Here is a 20,810-nt window from a genome sequence, read left to right as displayed (position 1 = left end):
ATCCAACAGAAAGTAAAACAAAACTGTACACAGAAACACACATCCAACAGAAAGTAAAACAAAGATGTACACAGAAACACACATCCAACAGAAAGTAAAACAAAACTGTACACAGAAACACACATCCAGCAGAAAGTAAAACAAAACTGTACACAGAAACACACATCCAGCAGAAAGTAAAAGAAAGATGTACACAGAAACACACATCCAGCAGAAAGTAAAACAAAACTGTACACAGAAACACACATCCAACAGAAAGTAAAACAAAGATGTACACAGAAACACACATCCAACAGAAAGTAAAACAAAGATGTACACAGAAACACACATCCAGCAGAAAGTAAAACAAAACTGTACACAGAAACAAACATCCAGCAGAAAGTAAAACAAAACTGTACACAGAAACACACATCCAACAGAAAGTAAAACAAAGATGTACACAGAAACACACATCCAACAGAAAGTAAAACAAAACTGTACACAGAAACACACATCCAACAGAAAGTAAAACAAAGATGTACACAGAAACACACATCCAGCAGAAAGTAAAACAAAACTGTACACAGAAACACACATCCAACAGAAAGTAAAACAAAGATGTACACAGAAACACACATCCAACAGAAAGTAAAACAAAACTGTACACAGAAACACACATCCAACAGAAAGTAAAACAAAACTGTAAACAGAAACACACATCCAGCAGAAAGTAAAACAAAACTGTACACAGAAACACACATCCCACAGAAAGTAAAACAAAACTGTACACAGAAACACAGCAGCAGAAAGTAAAACAAAGCTGTACACAGAAACACACATCCAGCAGAAAGTAAAACAAAACTGTACACAGAAACACACATCCAGCAGAAAGTAAAACAAAACTGTACACAGAAACACACATCCAACAGAAAGTAAAACAAAACTGTACACAGAAACACACATCCAACAGAAAGTAAAACAAAACTGTACACAGAAACACATATCCAACAGAAAGTAAAACAAAACTGTACACAGAAACACACATCCAACAGAAAGTAAAACAAAACTGTACACAGAAACACACATCCAACAGAAAGTAAAACAAAACTGTACACAGAAACACACATCCAACAGAAAGTAAAACAAAACTGTACACAGAAACACATATCCAACAGAAAGTAAAACAAAGATGTACACAGAAACACACATCCCACAGAAAGTAAAACAAAACTGTACACAGGAACACACATCCAGCAGAAAGTAAAACAAAACTGTACACAGAAACACACATCCAACAGAAAGTAAAACAAAACTGTCCACAGAAACACACATCCAACAGAAAGTAAAACAAAGATGTACACAGAAACACACATCCAACAGAAAGTAAAACAAAGATGTACACAGAAACACACATCCAGCAGAAAGTAAAACAAAGATGTACACAGAAACACACATCCAACAGAAAGTAAAACAAAGATGTACACAGAAACACACATCCAGCAGAAAGTAAAACAAAACTGTACACAGAAACACACATCCAACAGAAAGTAAAAGAAAGATGTACACAGAAACACACATCCAGCAGAAAGTAAAACAAAGATGTACACAGAAACACACATCCCACAGAAAGTAAAACAAAACTGTACACAGAAACACACATCCAGCAGAAAGTAAAACAAAACTGTACACAGAAACACACATCCAACAGAAAGTAAAACAAAACTGTACACAGAAACACACATCCAACAGAAAGTAAAACAAAACTGTACACAGAAACACACATCCAACAGAAAGTAAAACAAAACTGTACACAGAAACACACATCCAACAGAAAGTAAAAGAAAGATGTACACAGAAACACACATCCAGCAGAAAGTAAAACAAAACTGTACACAGAAAGACACATCCAACAGAAAGTAAAACAAAACTGTAAACAGAAACACACATCCAACAGAAAGTAAAACAAAGATGTACACAGAAACACACATCCAGCAGAAGGTAAAAGAAAGATGTACACAGAAACACACATCCAACAGAAAGTAAAACAAAGATGTACACAGAAACACACATCCAGCAGAAGGTAAAAGAAAGATGTACACAGAAACACACATCCAGCAGAAAGTAAAACAAAGATGTACACAGAAACACACAGCAGCAGAAGAAAGCAAAAGCAAAAAAAACCACAAAAAAACACCTCCAAACAGAAGCAGAAAGGCAGAAAAGCTACAACAAAACTCCATAGTCAGAAGCAGAAAAGCTACAACAAAACTCCATAGTCAGAAGCAGAAAAGCTACAACAAAACTCCATACAGTCAGAAGCAGAAAAGCTACAACAAAGCTCCACACAAATCCAGAAGCAAAAAAGCTACAAAATAGCTCCACACAGATCCAGAAGCAGATAAACTGCAACAAAGCTCCACACAGATTCAGAATCAGAAAAACTACAACAAAACTCCACACAGAACCAGAAGCAGAAATTCTACAAAAAACACAACTCCACACAGTCAGAAGTTGAAAATCTACAACAAAGCTCCGAAAAGATTCAGAATCAGAAAAAAAAAACCTGCAACAAAGCTCCACACAGAATCAGAATCAGAAAAAAAACTGCAACAAAGCTCCACACAGATTCAGAATCAGAAAAAAAACTGCAACAAAGCTCCACACAGATTCAGAAGCAGAAAAACTGCAACAAAGCTCCACACACATTCAGAAACAGAAAAGCTACAACAAAAATCCACACAGATCCAGAAGCACAATAGCTACAACAAAGCTCCACACAGAATCAGAAGCAAAAAATCTGCAACAAAAGAAGCAGAAAGCTACAACCAAAACTCCACACAGAAAAACTGGAACAAAGCTCCTCACAGATTCAGAATAACAGAAACTGCAACAAAAAACTCCATACAGATCCAGAAACAGAAAAGTTACAACAAAACTCCACACAGATCCAGATGGAGAAAAGCTACAACAAAGCTCCACACAGATTCAGAAGCAGAAAAATATACAACAAAACTCCACACAGATCCAGATGGAGAAAAGCTACAACAAAGCTCCACACAGATCCGGATGGAGAAAAGCTACAACAAAGCTCCACACAGATCCAGATTCAGAAAAGCTACAACAAAGCTCCACACAGATCCAGATGGAGAAAAGCTACAACAAAGCTCCACACAGATCCAGATGGAGAAAAGCTACAACAAAGCTCCACACAGATCCAGATTCAGAAAAGCTACAACAAAGCTCCACACAGATTCAGAAGCAGAAAAATATACAACAAAGCTCCACACAGATCCAGATGGAGAAAAGCTACAACAAAGCTCCACACAGATCCAGATGGAGAAAAGTTACAACAAAGCTCCACACAGATCCAGATGGAGAAAAGTTACAACAAAGCTCCATACAGATCCAGATGGAGAAAAGCTACAACAAAGCTCCACACAGATCCAGATGGAGAAAAGTTACAACAAAGCTCCACACAGATCCAGATGGAGAAAAGTTACAACAAAGCTCCACACAGATTCAGAAGCAGAAAAACTGGAAAACAAAACAAACAAACAAACAAACAAAAAACCCCAAAAAACCAACTCCACGCAGATCCAGAAGCAGAAAAGCTACAACAAAGCTCCACAGTCAAAGGCTGAAAACCAACAACAAAGCTCCACACAGATCCAGAAGCAGAAAAGCTACAAGAAAGCTCCACACAGATTCAGAAGCAGAAAAACTGCAACAAAGAAACTCCACACAGATTCAGAAGCAGAAAAACTGCAACAAAGCTCCACACAGATTCAGAAGCAGAAAAACTGCAACAAAAAAACTCCACACAGATCCAGAAGCAGAAAAGCTACAACAAAGCTCCACACAGATTCAGAAGCAGAAAAACTGCAACAAAAAAACTCCACACAGATCCAGAAGCAGAAAAGCTACAACAAAGCTCCACACAGATTCAGAAGCAGAAAAGCTGCAACAAAACTCCACACAGAATTAGAAAGGCAGAGAAGCAAAAACAAAGCTCCACACGGATTCACAGGCTGAACAACCCGAATAGTGAGAAACGGAAAAGCGGAGCCCGCACCTCCAGACTGGCGCCGTTCTTGATCCACTTGTAGAGCCCCACGATGGGGATCCACACAGCAGAGCACGCCGCCAGCGCCCAGCCAATGCCCACCGCCCAGTCCGGGTAGATGTAGGTGCCCTTCGACCCCGGCCGTTTGTAGTCCAGCTCGGAGTAGTTGATGGCACTCATCACAAAGATGGCCTGGTGGATGGGGGAGGATGGGGGAGGGAGGTGAGGGGGGTAAGGGGGTATTTGATTTGTCTACTGTCAATTCAAACACCATAGTGAACATACAACACACACACACACACACACGCCCACACGCGCGCGCGCACGCCCACACGCGCGCGCGCACGCACACACGCACGCACGCACGCACACACACACGCGCGCGCACGCGCGCGAACACGCACACACATACATGCAAACCCACGCACACACACTAACACACACACACACACACACACACACACACACACACACACACACACACACACACACACACATACACACACACACCACACACACACACACACACACACACACACAAAACTCACGATGCAGAAGATAGGGGAGAGGACCAACCAGCAGACAATCATGTAAGGCAGGGTTTTCACCATCCAGTGGTCTCCCAGCATCATCTTGATGTTGTCAATGAACCGAAATATACCTGGCCAGAAAGAGCAATATGTTGTCATCTTGTCAATGAACCGACGTATACTTGGCCAGAAATAGTAATATATTGTCATCTTAATGTTGTCAATGAACCGACGGGTACCTGGCCAGAAATAGTAATATGTTGTCATCCTGATGTTGTTAATGAACCGACGTACACCTGGCCAGAAAGAGCAATATGTTGTCCTCTTGATGTTGTCAATGAATCGACGTATACCTGGCCAGAAAGAGCAATATGTTATCATCCTGAAATATGTGGGAGGAGTTAAACCAAACCCTTATGCAGACTGGACCTGATGATGACTTGACAATAGATGATCTAAACGAAGCAATAGCTAAATGCAAGAAAGAATCGGCTCCTGGCCCAGACAAAGTTCGCTACTCGGACATCAAGGAACTATCGGAAGAAGACGGAAGCAAACTTTTCAATCTATATCAAAACAGTTTCCACAATAGACATGTGCCGGAGGACTGGACACACAGCTTCTTAAAACCCATACCAAAACCAGGGAAGGACCATCGTCAGGTAAGCGGCTACCGAATCCTAACCATGCAAAACATTGCTGGAAAGCTCATGGAGCGCATGATAGCCAGGAAACGTGCAAGGGATCTAGAACACAGACACATTCTCCCTTCAAATCAAGGTGGTTACAGAACAGGCAAGTCCATATGGGAAAATGCAGCTGCTTTTGCATATGAGGTGTATTAAGGATTTCAAAGAAAAGAAGAAACACTAGCAGTAGCCATCAACCTTGAAGATGCCTACAATAAAGTCCAGTTTGCGCACCTCGTGGAGCTGCTACTAAGGTATGGAGTAAGTTTGACACTGACAAGATGGATAGCAGCAGCGCTTCAGGAAAGAACCGTCGTCCTACGCCTCGGAGATTGGATGTCTGCACCTTCTAAACTATCCATGGGACTGCCACAAGGGTCTCCGCTCTCTCCTGTCCTCTACAATGTCTACACGAAGGGCCTTGCAGACTTAAACAACAATGAAATAGCTCGGGTGCTTACTCTTGCGGATGATGGCCTGGTCTTCAAAACTTCGAAAGATGCTCAGGAAAGAACTAAAGCCGTCCAGAAACAACTAAACAATACTGCTCAATGGTGCAAAGACACAGGATCTTGCATCAATCCAGCAAAAGCCCAAACGTTGCTGTGCACCCTCAACAACAGAACCGTGAGCAAATCACCACCACCTGTGTCATTCGACGGGATTCAGATCGAGAAAACTGAATGCCTACGCTACCTAGGAATACACTTCGACAGGATGCTGACCTTCAGAAAACATACGGAAAATACTGTTCTCAAATGCAAAAAGGGCCTTTCAGTCTTAAAAGCAATGGCAACCAAAGGTATTGAACAAAGCCACCTCTTCCTGCTATACCAATCACTCGTCCTCAGTGTGATCGACTACGGACTTGGGCTAACAACACCGTCTCAAAGCAACCTCTTAAAATTAGAAAGAGTACAAAATGAAGCTACGAGGCTGATCCTTGGAACAACAAAAGACACGCCCACAGAAACCATGCGACACCTGCTTGACCTTCCTTCAGTGCAGGCCAGAAACAAGTTAGAACAGGTCAAGACTTACTTCAAAGCATTAGAAAACCCTGAAAACCCACTGCATGACGCAGTCAAAGAACCAAAAGGCAGCCGTCTAGGACGAGGAAGATCATGGATGGGGCAAGCAGAAGACACAATCCAGCTAGTATGCCGACTACAAGACCTGAAAGAAACAAAAGAATGGGAGAAAAACCCCGAAAACCTCAACCATCTATTCAACACAGCCATTGCACCCACTCTAGGAAGACATTGTCGGGAATGGCCAGAGGGCAAAACTGATGCGGAAGTGAGGCTACTCATAGAAGAAAACAGTAAAGAAGAGGACATCATCATATACACAGATGGCTCAGTCACCAAAGACCAATCCGGTTGGGGATTCACTGCGAAACAAAATGGAAAAACAGTTAGGGAAGAGAATGCTGCCTACAAAGTCACAACCTCCAGCCTAACGATGGAAGCTGAAGCTGTGACACATGCCCTCCAGTGGCTATCGTCCATCCATACGCCCGGAAACCAACATGCCATGATTCTGACCGACTCAATGAACCTCATACAGAAAATTGAAAACGGAATGGGAAGCCCAGAGTGGTATAAGGCAATGCGCAACTTTCAGATTAAAAAACTCACATGGTCATACTGCCCGGGACATACAGGTGTTAAGGGAAATGAGCGAGCTGACAGACTTGCTGGTAATGCAACACCAACGAGCGGCCTACATCTAGGAAAATCGGAAATCCTCAGAAAAGTCAAAGAATATAAAAAAAAGAACAGGTACAAGGCCATAACACCATCGATCGCCTCAAAGAAATAAAAGCAGAGAGAGGGAGCGGCCGTAAGTCTAACATGAAAGGTAGAGCACGATGCTTTGCAAATCAAACAAATATCGGCATCATTTCCAAACCAACATTGCGCAAATTTCTTCAAAACGGAACAGAGTCTCTGTGGGCTTTTCCAATTACAATAGACTGAGCAACACACTAGACGCCACGTTCTTGGCATCAGAGATCTTTTCCCATCCCTCTTGCGGCCAATCAGTGGCAGCCTCTGTGCGTGTGTGTATGTGTGTGTTTGTGTGTATGTGTGGGTCTGTGTTTTTGAGTGCGTTTGTGCATGCGCGAGGGTGTAAGTGTACACAAGTGTCAGGAGAGCTCTGTGCACGTGCGAATGTGTGTGTGTGTGTGTGTGTGTGTGTGTGCGAGGGGAGGGTGGGTGGGTGGGTGTGGGGGTGGGGGGGGAGGGGAGGTAGAGGATGAGGTATGTGAGTGTATGCATGCCTACACTGTGGGAGCAACAGGATATTGGAACGTGCGGGTGTGTATATATATATCTTTGTATATATGTGTGTGGGGTTGGGGGTGGGGGATATGGACGTATGTGTGTGTGCTTGTACAAGTAAGTGTTCATCTGTGTGTGTGTGTGTGTGTGTGTGTGTGTGTGTGTGCCATGGAAGCTGCGATACGTAGCCTAGAAATGAGTGTGTGGAGGAGGGGGTAGAGGAGGTGCAGGGTCAAGTGTGTGTGTGTGTGTGTGTGTGTGTGTGTGTTGGGGCTCATGTACGTTTATGTGTATTTGACTGTGCTTTCATATCTGTGAAACTGCATGTTTGGTGCATATCTGTTATGCATGTGTGGGTGTATGTGTGAATGTGTGTCTTCATGTTTTACATTTATTTGCTTATTTATCATCATTGTTGTCTTATTTATTTATTCATTCATTCATTATTATTATTATTATTACTACTACTACTACCTTTTTTTAAATATTATAATAATAATTTATTTATTTATTTATTTATGTACGCTTATCTATTATTTATTCACCTTTTTTTCTGTCTCTCAAGGCCTGACTAAGCGCGTTGTTACGCTGCTGGTCAGGCATCTGCTTGGCAGATGTGGTGTAGCGTATATGGATTTGTTCGAACGCAGTGACGCCTCCTTGAGCTACTGAAACATTAATATGTTGTCATCTTGATGTTGTCAATGAACCGACATCTACCTGGTCCGAAAGAGTAATATGTTGTCATCCTGATGTTGTCAATGAACCTACATATACCTGGCTGGAAATAGTAATATGCTGTCAATGAACCGATGTATACCTGGCCAGAAAGAGCAATATTGTGTCATCCTGATGTTGTCAATGAACAGACGTATACCAGGCCAGAAAAAGTGATATGTTGTCAATGAACCGACTTATACCTGGCCAGAAAGAGCAATATGTTGTCAATGAACTGACTTATACCTGGCCAGAAAGAGCTGTATGTTGTCATCTTGATGTTGTCAATAAACCGACGTATACCTGGCCAGAAAGAGTATTATATTGTCATCCTGATGGTGTCAATGAACCGATGTATACCTGGCCAGAGAGAGCAATATGGAGTCATCATGATGTTGTCAATGAACCGACGTATACGTGGCCAGAAATAGTAATATATTATGTTGTCATCTTGATGTTGTCAATGAACCGACGTATACCTGGCCAGAAAGAGCAATATATTGTCATCTTGAGGTTGTCAATGAACCGGTGTATACCTGGCCAGAAATAGTATTAATAAATTATGTTGTCAATGAACCGACGTATACCTGGCCAGAATGAGTAATAATAAATTATGTTGTCGATGAACCGACGTATACCTGGCCAGAATGAGTAATAATAAATTATGTTGTCAATGAACCGATGTACAGCTGGCCAGAAAGAGTAATATGTTGTCATCCTGATGTTGTCAATGAACCGACGTATATCTGGCCAGAAATAGTAATATGCTGTCAATGAACCGACGTATACCTGGCCAGAAAGAGCAATATGTTGTCATTTTGATGTTGTCAATGAACAGACGTATACCTGGTCAGAGAGAGCAATATGTTGTCATCTTGATGGTGTCAATGAACAGACGTATACCTGGTCAGAAAGAGTAATATGTTGTCTTCTTGATGTCAATGAACCGACGAATACCTAGTCAGAAAGAGCAATATGTTGTCATCATGATGTTGTCAATGAACCGACGAATACCTGGCCAGAAATAGTAATATGTTGTCATCTTGATGTTGTCAATGAACCGCCATATACTTGGCCAGAAAGAACAATATGTTATCATGCTGATGTTGTTAATGAACCGACGTATATCTGGCCAGAAATAGTAATATGTTGTCAATTAACCGATGTATACCTGGCCAGAAAGAGCAATATGTTGTCATCTTGATGTTGTCAATGAACAGACATATACCTGGCTAGAAATAATATGTTGTCAATGTCCGATGTATACCTGGCCAGAAAGAGCAATATGTTGTCATCTTGATGTTGTCAATGAACAGACGTATACCTGGCTAGAAATAATAATATGTTGTCAATGAACCGACTTATACTTGGCCAGAAAGAGCAATATGTTGTCAATGAACCGACTTATACCTGGCCAGAAAGAGCTGTATGTTGTCATCTTGATGTTGTCAATAAACCGACGTATACCTGGCCAGAAAGAGTATTATATTGTCATCCTGATGGTGTCAATGAACCGATGTATACCTGGCCAGAGAGAGCAATATGGAGTCATCATGATGTTGTCAATGAACCGACGTATACGTGGCCAGAAATAGTAATATATTATGTTGTCATCTTGATGTTGTCAATGAACCGACGTATACCTGGCCAGAAAGAGCAATATATTGTCATCTTGAGGTTGTCAATGAACCGGTGTATACCTGGCCAGAAATAGTATTAATAAATTATGTTGTCAATGAACCGACGTATACCTGGCCAGAATGAGTAATAAATTATGTTGTCGATGAACCGACGTATACCTGGCCAGAATGAGTAATAATAAATTATGTTGTCAATGAACCGATGTACAGCTGGCCAGAAAGAGTAATATGTTGTCATCCTGATGTTGTCAATGAACCGACGTATATCTGGCCAGAAATAGTAATATGCTGTCAATGAACCGACGTATACCTGGCCAGAAAGAGCAATATGTTGTCATCTTGATGTTGTCAATGAACAGACTTATACCTGGTCAGAGAGAGCAATATGTTGTCATCTTGATGTTGTCAATGAACAGACGTATACCTGGTCAGAGAGAGCAATATGTTGTCATCTTGATGTTGTCAATGAACAGACGTATACCTGGTCAGAGAGAGCAATATGCTGTCATCTTGATGGTGTCAATGAACAGACGTATACCTGGTCAGAAAGAGTAATATGTTGTCTTCTTGATGTCAATGAACCGACGAATACCTAGTCAGAAAGAGCAATATGTTGTCATCATGATGTTGTCAATGAACCGACGAATACCTGGCCAGAAATAGTAATATGTTGTCATCTTGATGTTGTCAATGAACCGCCATATACTTGGCCAGAAAGAACAATATGTTATCATGCTGATGTTGTTAATGAACCGACGTATATCTGGCCAGAAATAGTAATATGTTGTCAATTAACCGATGTATACCTGGCCAGAAAGAGCAATATGTTGTCATCTTGATGTTGTCAATGAACAGACATATACCTGGCTAGAAATAATATGTTGTCAATGTCCGATGTATACCTGGCCAGAAAGAGCAATATGTTGTCATCTTGATGTTGTCAATGAACAGACGTATACCTGGCTAGAAATAATAATATGTTGTCAATGAACCGACATATACTTGGCCAGAAAGAGCAATATGTTGTCAATGAACCGCAACATACTTGGCCAGAAAGAGCAATATGTTGTCAACTTGATGTCAATAAACCGAAGTATACTTGGCCAGAAAGAGCAATATGTTGTCAATAAACCGACGTATACTTGGCCAGAAAGAGCAATATGTTGTAATATTGATGTTGTCAATGAACCGACGTATACCTGGCCAGAAAGAGCAATATGTAGTCAATGAACCGACGTAAACCTGGCCAGAAATAGTAATATGTTATCATCCTGATGTTGTCAATGAACCGCCATATACTTGGCATGAAAGAGCAATATGTTGTCATCTTGATGTTGTCAGTAAACCGACGTATACCTGGCCAGAAAGAGCAATATGTTGTCATCCTGATGATGTCAATGAACCGACGTATACCTGGCCAGAAGAAGCAATATGTTGTCATCCTGATATTGTCAATGAATCGACATATACCTGGCCAGAAAGAGCAATATGTTGTCATCTTGATGTTGTCAATGAACCGACGTGTACCTGGCCAGAAAGAGCAATATGTTGTCATCTTGATGTTGTCAATGAACCGACGTGTACCTGGCCAGAAAGAGCAATATGTTGTCATCTTGATGTTGTCAATGAACCGACGTATACCTGGCCAGAAGGAGCAGTTGCCTTTATTGTCCTTTTGATTTAATGATAGTGGATACTTGAGTGTTTTCCTCCCTAGAAGGGAGCTCAAAGCGTTTTACAACAGATCAAACGTGCGCGTGCGCGCGCACACACACACACACACACACACATTGTTGAAGTAGCCCAGTGGAAGAGTCAAGACCGGCAAAAGTTGTTTCTTAGAGCTGGTTATCATCAGCAAAGGAAAGATGATTCACAGATTGGTTTTAGACAAAATCGAAAAAATTGTTGAGTATAAAGAATAAACAGCACTGTTTGTCAATGAACCTACGAATACCTGGCCAGAAAGAGCAGTTGTCTTTCTTTTCATTTTGATGTTCTCAGTGAACCGACATTTTTCTATCAAGGAAAAGCCATTGTCTTTAATGTTTTCTTTTTGATGTTGTCAATGAAGGCACACCAGCAAACATGTCGGCCATACAATGAAACAAGTCTTATGAAATTTGCTATCAAGTCTGGCCTTATCATAATAACACACACACACACACACACACACACACGCACACACACACACACACACACACATTTAATAATAACCGTATTATTCCTTCATGTTGACGTATTTGTGTCGGAAACATAATTGGCAGTGATATGAAGAGTAAATACTTGACAGGCACTGTATTTGTTACCGTAGCTATTGTCGGCATTGTAGATGTGAACAGAACTATTGTCAGCATTGTAGATGTGAACAGAGCTATTGTCAGCACTGTAGATGTGACCAGGGCTATTGTCAGCATTGTAGATGTGACCAGAGCTATTGTCAGCACTGTTGATGTGACCAGAGCTATTGTCAGCATTACAGATGTGAGCTATTGAGTGTTTGTGTCACCGCTTAAATCCAACTGCTGTGAATTGCCTTGAAGCACATTTCCCAGAATGCAATGCCTCTCATACCCTCCTGGCGGCATGATCACTGCAGCAAGAGAAATAACAAGGCGATGGCAGCGTGACCACTGTGGCAAGGGAGATAACAAGGCGATGGCAGCGTGACCACTGTGGCAAGGGAGATAACAAGGCGATGGCAGCGTGACCACTGTGGCAAGGGAGATAACAAGGCGCTGGTGCTCGCCACACTTTCCATGTCCAGAAATAAGTTTTCATTGATTGACTGATTGACCAGCAACACTTTACTTCCCTGCTGTGTCCCATTGAAGTCATCCAGTTGTCTGATATCCTCATGGAACCCTTTCTTATCCCTCCCAAACAATTATCTCCCCTCCCTGTTCTTTACACAAAGCACTGATGGTGTGACACACTGTACACAAGCATAATTAAGGAATCACTTTGGAGACATCTTTGCTTAAACGCCGCCAGTTACGCACAATAGAATAGACTGCAAGTTTATACAGTTATGACCGCTTGCACCATTTAAATACGTTACATGTTTACACAGTCAGGATGTCAAGGTTAAAACATTCATGACTCACTGGTCAGCAGTTGTCCGGTGGTCAATGTTCAGCAGTCGTCAGTGTTCAGTAGTGGTCAGTTGTAATGAGTGGTTAGCAGTGGTCACTGGTCAGCAGTCGTCAGTGTTCAGTAGTAATGAGTGGTTAGCAGTGGTCACTGGTCAGCAGTCGTCAGTGTTCAGTTGTAATGAGTGGTTAGCAATGGTCACTGGTCAGCAGTCGTCAGTGTTCAGTTGTAATGAGTGGTTAGCAGTGGTCACTGGTCAGCAGTCATCAGTGTTCAGTTGTAATGAGTGGTTAGCAGTGGTCACTGGTCAGCAGTCGTCAGTGTTCAGTTGTAATGAGTGGTTAGCAGTGGTCACTGGTCAGCAGTCGTCAGTGTTCAGTAGTGGTCATGACGTCACGATAACGTAGACACGTGACAAAACAGAGCGATCTGTTTTTTTGTTTGTTTTTGCACTGTGGTCAGAAACGGTCATCAGAGGCAACTAATGGTCAGACATGGCCAACAGTAGCCAAACGTAGTCAACTAATGGTCAGATCCTACCAGTTCGTCCCAATACTGAATAAACTTCATAAAGTGATGCAATCTGAACTCTTATAGGGATCAGCAGCGGTCAGTAGTGGTCAGGCGGCGGTCAAACATTTGCCAATACCTGACAATCATCATCTTAGATGAACAGACTATGAATGAATAAAATGACAATGGACAGATGTGACAAAATAACGCAGTCAGCACAATTGAGCTGTGGTCAATAAAGGTCCGCAGCAGTCCTAGACCTGGAGGAACACAGACCTGGGGGAACACAGACCTGGGGGAACACAGACCTGGGGTTACACAGACCTGGAAGAACACAGACCTTGGGGAACACAGACCTGGAGGAACAGAGACCTGGGGGAACAGAGACCTGGGGTTACACAGACCTGGAGGAACATAGACCTGGGGTTACACAAACCTGGAAGAACAGAGACCTTGGGGAACACAGACCTGGGGTTACACAGACCTGGAAGAACAGAGACCTTGGGGAACACAGACCTGGGGTTACACAGACCTGGAGGAACACAGACCTGGGGTTACACAGACCTGGAAGAACAGAGACCTTGGGGAACACAGACCTGGGGTTACACAGACCTGGAAGAACAGAGACCTTGGGGAACACAGACCTGGAGGAACACAGACCTGGAAGAACATAGATCTGGGGGAACACAGACCTGGAGGAACAGAGACCTGGAGGAACATAGACCTGGGGGAACATAGACCTGGAGGAACAGAGACCTGGAGGAACATAGACCTGGGGGAACACAGACCTGGAGGAACAGAGACCTGGAGGAACATAGACCTGGAGGAACAGAGACCTGGAAGAACAGAGACCTGGGGAAACACAGACCTGGGGTTACACAGACCTGGGGTTACACAGACCTGGAAGAACACAGACCTGGGGTTACACAGACCTGGAAGAACACAGACCTGGGGTTACACAGACCTGGAGGAACACAGACCTGGAGGAACACAGACCTGGGGTTACACAGACCTGGAGGAACACAGACCTGGAAGAACACAGACCTGGGGTTACACAGACCTGGGGTTACACAGACCTGGAGGAACACAGACCTGGAAGAACAGAGACCTTGGGGAACATAGACCTGGAGGAACATAGACCTGGAGGAACAGAGACCTGGGGGAACATAGACCTGGAAGAACATAGACCTGGGGTAATAGAGATCTGGAGGAACATAGACCTGGAGGAACAGAGAGATCACAGGACGTCACTGACGTCACTACCACATGAAGTCACTACAACAGGACGTCACTACCATAGAACGCCACTACCATAGGACGTCACGTCACTACCACAGGACGTCATTACCACACTACCACAGGACGTCACTCCACACTACCACAGGACGTCACTACCACACTACTACAGGACATCACGACAGGATGTCACTCCACACTACCACAGGACGTCACGACACTACCACACTACCACAGGACGTCACGTCACTAAGACAGGACGTCACTGACGTCACTACCACAGGACATCACACGACGTCACTACCGCAGGACGTCACTACCACAGACGTCACTACCACAGAACGCCACTACCACACTACCACAGAACGTCACTACCATAGGACGTCACGTCACTACCACATGAATTCACTACCACACTACCACAGGACGTCACTCTACACTACCACAGGACGTCACGTCACTACCACGGGACGTCACTACCACACTATCACAGGACGTCTCTACAACACTATCACAGGACGTCACTACAACACTACCACACTACCACAGGAGTCACTACACAGGACGTCTCTACAACACTACCACACCACCACAGGACGTCACTACACAGGACGTCACTACTACACTACCACAGGACGTCACTACCACACTACCACAGGACGTCACTACAACACTACCACACTACCACAGGACGTCACGTCACTACCACAGGACGTCACTACAACTCTACCACAGGACGTCACTTCCACACTACCACAGGACGTCATCACCATCATACGGCAACTACACGATGGGATGCTGGCCCGAGTCCAAGACAACGGAGAGACTTCAGAACCATTCCCTGTCTCCAACGGAGTCAAGCAAGGGTGTGTTTTTGCCACCACCCTGTTCAGTCTCATGTTTTCAGCCATGCTGACAGATGCCTTCAGAGACGCTGACGTAGGCATTGGCATCAGGTACCGCACAGATGGCTCACTCTTCAACCTCAGGAGGCTTCAAACAAAAACCAAGGTGAGGACAGACACCGTCAACGACTTCCTGTTTGCTAATGACTGCGCTCTCAACGCTGCCTCCGAAGCTGACATGCAACACAGCGTCGACAAGTTCTCTGCTGCCTGTGACAACTTTGGCCTCACAATCAGCACAAAGAAGACGGAGGTGATGCACCAGCCAACTCCAGGAAAGCCTTACGTTGAACCAAACATCTTCATCAACGGGCAACGACTGAACGCGGTGGACAAGTTCACATACCTGGGCAGTACACACCCTCGCACAGTTGCCATCGACGACGAGGTGAATGCCAGACTCGCCAAAGCCAGCGCTGCCTTCGGCAGACTCCATAAGAACTTTTGGAACAGGACAGGCATCACCCTGGAGACGAAGCTCAAAGTATACAGGGCCATAGTTCTCACCACACTGCTCTATGGATGTGAATCATGGACGGTCTACAAACGCCACGCCAAAAAGCTGAACCACATTCCACACCACCAGCCTCAGAAAACTTCTCGGCATAAAGTGGCAAGAGAAGATCCCTGACACAGAGGTGCTCACTCGTGCAAACCTGCCCAGCATCTACACCATCTTGATGCAGGCCCAGCTGCGCTGGGCAGGCCATGTAGTTCGCATGCCAGACCAGCGGCTCCCCAAGAAACTGCTGTACGGCGAATTCCAACATGGCAAGCGCTCCTGTGGAGGCCAAAAGAAGCGCTTCAAAGACACTCTGAAAGCTTCTCTGAAGGCCTTCAACATCAGCCACGACACATGGGAGCTGAGTGCAATGGACAGACCAAAGTGGCGTTCAGATGTCCACAAAGGCGCCAAATCCTGTGAGGCTAACAGAATCGCTGCAGCAGAGCAACGCAGACAGGCCAGGAAAAGCAGTGCCAGCAAGTCCCCGACAGCCGCCACCATCCCTGTGCACACTGCGTCAGAACCTTTCGGGCGCGGATTGGCCTGACCAGTCATCTCCGCACCCACAGAGCCCAACCCACCCACCCCCAGGATGACTAGATGGTCCTCGTCGATCCCGACGGACGAACCACACCACAGGACGTCACTACAACACAACCACAGGATGTCACGTCACTACCACAGAACGTAACAACTCTACCACAGGACATCACTATCACTCTACCACAGGACGTCACTTCCACACTACCACAGGACGTCACTTCTACACTACCACAGGACGTCACTTCCACACTACCACAGGACGTCACTACAACTCTACCACAGGACGTCACTTCCACACTACCACAGGACGTCACTTCCACACTACCACAGGACGTCACTTCCACACTACCACAGGACGTCACTTCTACACTACCACAGGACGTCACTACCACTCTACCACAGGACGTCACTACTACACTACCACAGGACGTCACTACCACTCTACCACAGGACGTCACTACTACACTACCACAGGACGTCACTTCCACACTACCACAGGACGTCACTACCACTCTACCACAGGACGTCACTTCTACACTACCACAGGACGTCACTACCACTCTACCACAGGACGTCACTTCCACTCTACCACAGGACGTCACTACCACTCTACCACAGGACGTCACTACTACACTACCACAGGACGTCACGTCACTATCAAGGACGTCACTTCCACACTACCACAGGACGTCACTACCACTCTACCACAGGACGTCACTTCCACTCTACCACAGGACGTCACTACTACACTACCACAGGACATAACTACCACACTACCACAGGACGTCACGTCACTATCAAGGACGTCACTACCACTCTACCACAGGACGTCACTTCCACTCTACCACAGGATGTCACTACCACTCTACCACAGGACGTCACTACCACTCTACCACAGGACGTCACTACCACTCTACCACAGGACGTCACTTCCACACTACCACAGGACGTCACTCACTTCTACACTACCACAGGACGTCACTTTCACACTACCACAGGACGTCACTTCTACACTACCACAGGACGTCACTTCCACACTACCACAGGACGTCACTTCTACACTACCACAGGACGTCACTTCCACACTACCACAGGACGTCACTTCCACACTACCACAGGGCGTCACTACCACTCTACCAGAGGACGTCACTTCCACACTACCACAGGACCACAGGACGTCACTTCCACACTACCACAGGACGTCACTTCCACATTACCACAGGACGTCACTACCACAGGATGCCTCTCACCGTAAATGTAGGCGATGGCCACCAGCTCAAAGAAGGCCACCAGCAGAATGATCCTGCTGCCAGAGTAATAGTCAAACAGCTGGAAGACGTACATCCCTCCCTGCAATCAACACAACAATGAATCGTGTACAAATCAACAAATCAATATGATTATTGCTACTGTAACTGTCAGAGGGAAGATTGAGTTTTTGGCTTGCAGCCGTAAAAACAGATGGTTTTCAAAGCTAGTATCTATGGGAGAACAGGACAGTTTAATTGACACTATCTGGAAGAAACAGGACGACGTAAATCTCTACGGAAGAATAGCACGCAACAACACACCATGGACACACCATTGACATACGAACACACCATGGACACACCATTGACAGACCCAACAACACACCATGGACACACCATTGACAGACCCAACAACACACCATGGACACACCATTGACAGACCCAACAACACACCATGGACACACCATTGACAGACCCAACAACACACCATGGACACACCATTGACAGACCCAACAACACAGCATGGACACACCATTGACAGACCCAACAACACAGCATGGACACACCATTGACAGACCCAACAACACACCATGGACATACCATTCACAGACCCAATACACCATGGACACACCATTGACAGACCCAACAACACACCATGGACACACCACTGACAGACCCAACAACACACCATGGACACACCATTGACAGACCCAACAACACACCATGGACACACCATTGACAGACCCAACAACACACCATGGACACACCATTGACATACGAACACACCATGGACACACCACTGACAGACCCAACAACACACTATGGACACACCATTGACAGACCCAACAACACAGCATGGACACACCATTGACAGACCCAACAACACACCATGGACACACCATTGACAGACCCAACAACACACCATGGATACACCATTGACAGACCCAACAACACACCATGGACACACCACTGACAGTCACAACAACACACCATGGACACACCATTGACAGACCCAACAACACACCATGGACATACCATTCACAGACCCAATACACCATGGACACACCATTGACAGACCCAATACACCATGGACACACCATTGACAGACCCAACAACACACTATCGACACACCATTGACATATTAACACACCATGGGCACACCATTCACAGACCCAATACACCATGGACACACCATTCACAGACCCAACAACATACCATGGACACACCATTGACAGACCCAACAACACACTATGGACACATCATTGACAGACCCAATAACACACCATGGACACACCATTGACAGACTAACACACCATGGACACACCACTGACAGACCCAACAACACACCATGGACACACCATTGACAGACCCAACAACACACCATGGACACACCACTGACAGTCACAACAACACACCATGGACACACCATTGACAGACCCAACAACACACCATGGACACACCATTGACAGACCCAACAACACACCATGGACACACCATTGACAGACCCAACAACACACCATGGACACACCATTGACAGACCCAACAACACACCATGGACAAACGATTGACAGACTAACACACCATGGACACACCATTGACAGACCCAACAACACACCATGGACACACCATTGACAGACTAACACACCATGGACACACCATTGACAGACCCAACAACACACCATGGACACACCATTGACAGACCCAACAACACACCATGGACACACCATTGACAGACCCAACAACACACCATGGACACACCATTGACAGACTAACACACCATGGACACACCATTGACAGACCCAACAACACACCATGGACACACCATTGACAGACCCAACAACATAGCATGGACACACCATTGACAGACTAACACACCATGGACACACCATTGGCAGACCCAACAACACACCATGGACACACCCTTGACAGACTAACACACCATGGACACACCATTGACAGACTAACACACCATGGACACACCATTGGCAGACCCAACAACACACCATGGACACACCATTGGCAGACCCAACAACACAGCATGGACACACCATTGGCAGACCCAACAACACACCATGGACACACCATTGGCAGACCCAACAACACACCATGGACACACCATTGGCAGACCCAACAACACACCATGGACACACCATTGGCAGACCCAACAACACACCATGGACACACCATTGGCAGACCCAACAACACACCATGGACACACCATTGACAGACCCAACAACACCGAGAGGGGAGTCGGGGCACAGAGAGGGGAGGCGGGGCACATAGAGGGGTGGGGGAGGCGGAGCACAGAGAGGGGAGGAGGGGCACAGAGAGGGGAGGCGGGGCACAGAGAGGGGAGGCGGGGCACAGAGAGGGGAGGAGGGGCACAGAGAGGGGAGGCGGGGCACAGAGAGGGGAGGAGGGGCACAGAGAGGGGAGGAGGGGCACAGCGAGGGGAGGGGGTTGAGGGGCACAGAGAGGGGAGGGGGAGGCGGGGCATAGAAAGGGGAGGAAGGGCACAGCGAGGGAAGGGGGAGGAGGGGCACAGAGATGGGAGGAGGGGCACAGAGAGGGAAGGCGGGGCACAGAGAGGGGAGGTGGGGCACAGCGAGGGGAGGCGGCACACAGAGAGGGGTGGGGGAAGAGGGGCACAGAGAGGGGAGGAGGGGCACAGAGAGGGGAGGCGGGGCACAGAGAGGGGAGGAAGGGCACAGAGAGGGGAGGAAGGGCACAGCGAGGGGAGGGGGTTGAGGGGCACAGAGAGGGGAGGGGGAGGCGGGGCATAGAAAGGGGAGGAAGGGCACAGCGAGGGGAGGGGGAGGAGGGGCACAGAGAGGGGAGGAGGGGGAGGTGGAGCACAGA

At 45.7% G+C, this 20,810-nt stretch overlaps 1 pseudogene across 1 annotated transcript in view; it reads right to left on the bottom strand.

Annotated features, from left to right (window-relative positions):
• Positions 1–20,810, bottom strand: part of LOC143298967 (sodium- and chloride-dependent GABA transporter 2-like) — a 91,815-nt pseudogene that overhangs the window by 8,709 nt on the left and 62,296 nt on the right. The window contains exons 11-13 of the transcript XR_013057449.1: positions 17,952–18,051; positions 4,591–4,703; positions 4,052–4,234 (exon numbers count right to left, since the gene is read on the bottom strand). The product of XR_013057449.1 is annotated as a sodium- and chloride-dependent GABA transporter 2-like (transcript). The remainder of the gene's footprint in view (positions 1–4,051; positions 4,235–4,590; positions 4,704–17,951; positions 18,052–20,810) is intronic.

This window comes from Babylonia areolata, chromosome 24 (genome assembly GCF_041734735.1).
Source record: "Babylonia areolata isolate BAREFJ2019XMU chromosome 24, ASM4173473v1, whole genome shotgun sequence".
Taxonomy (NCBI): Eukaryota; Metazoa; Mollusca; class Gastropoda; order Neogastropoda; family Buccinidae; genus Babylonia; species Babylonia areolata.
The sequence above is the reverse complement of the archived record's forward strand: the minus strand, read 5'-3'. Positions and strand labels throughout refer to the sequence as shown.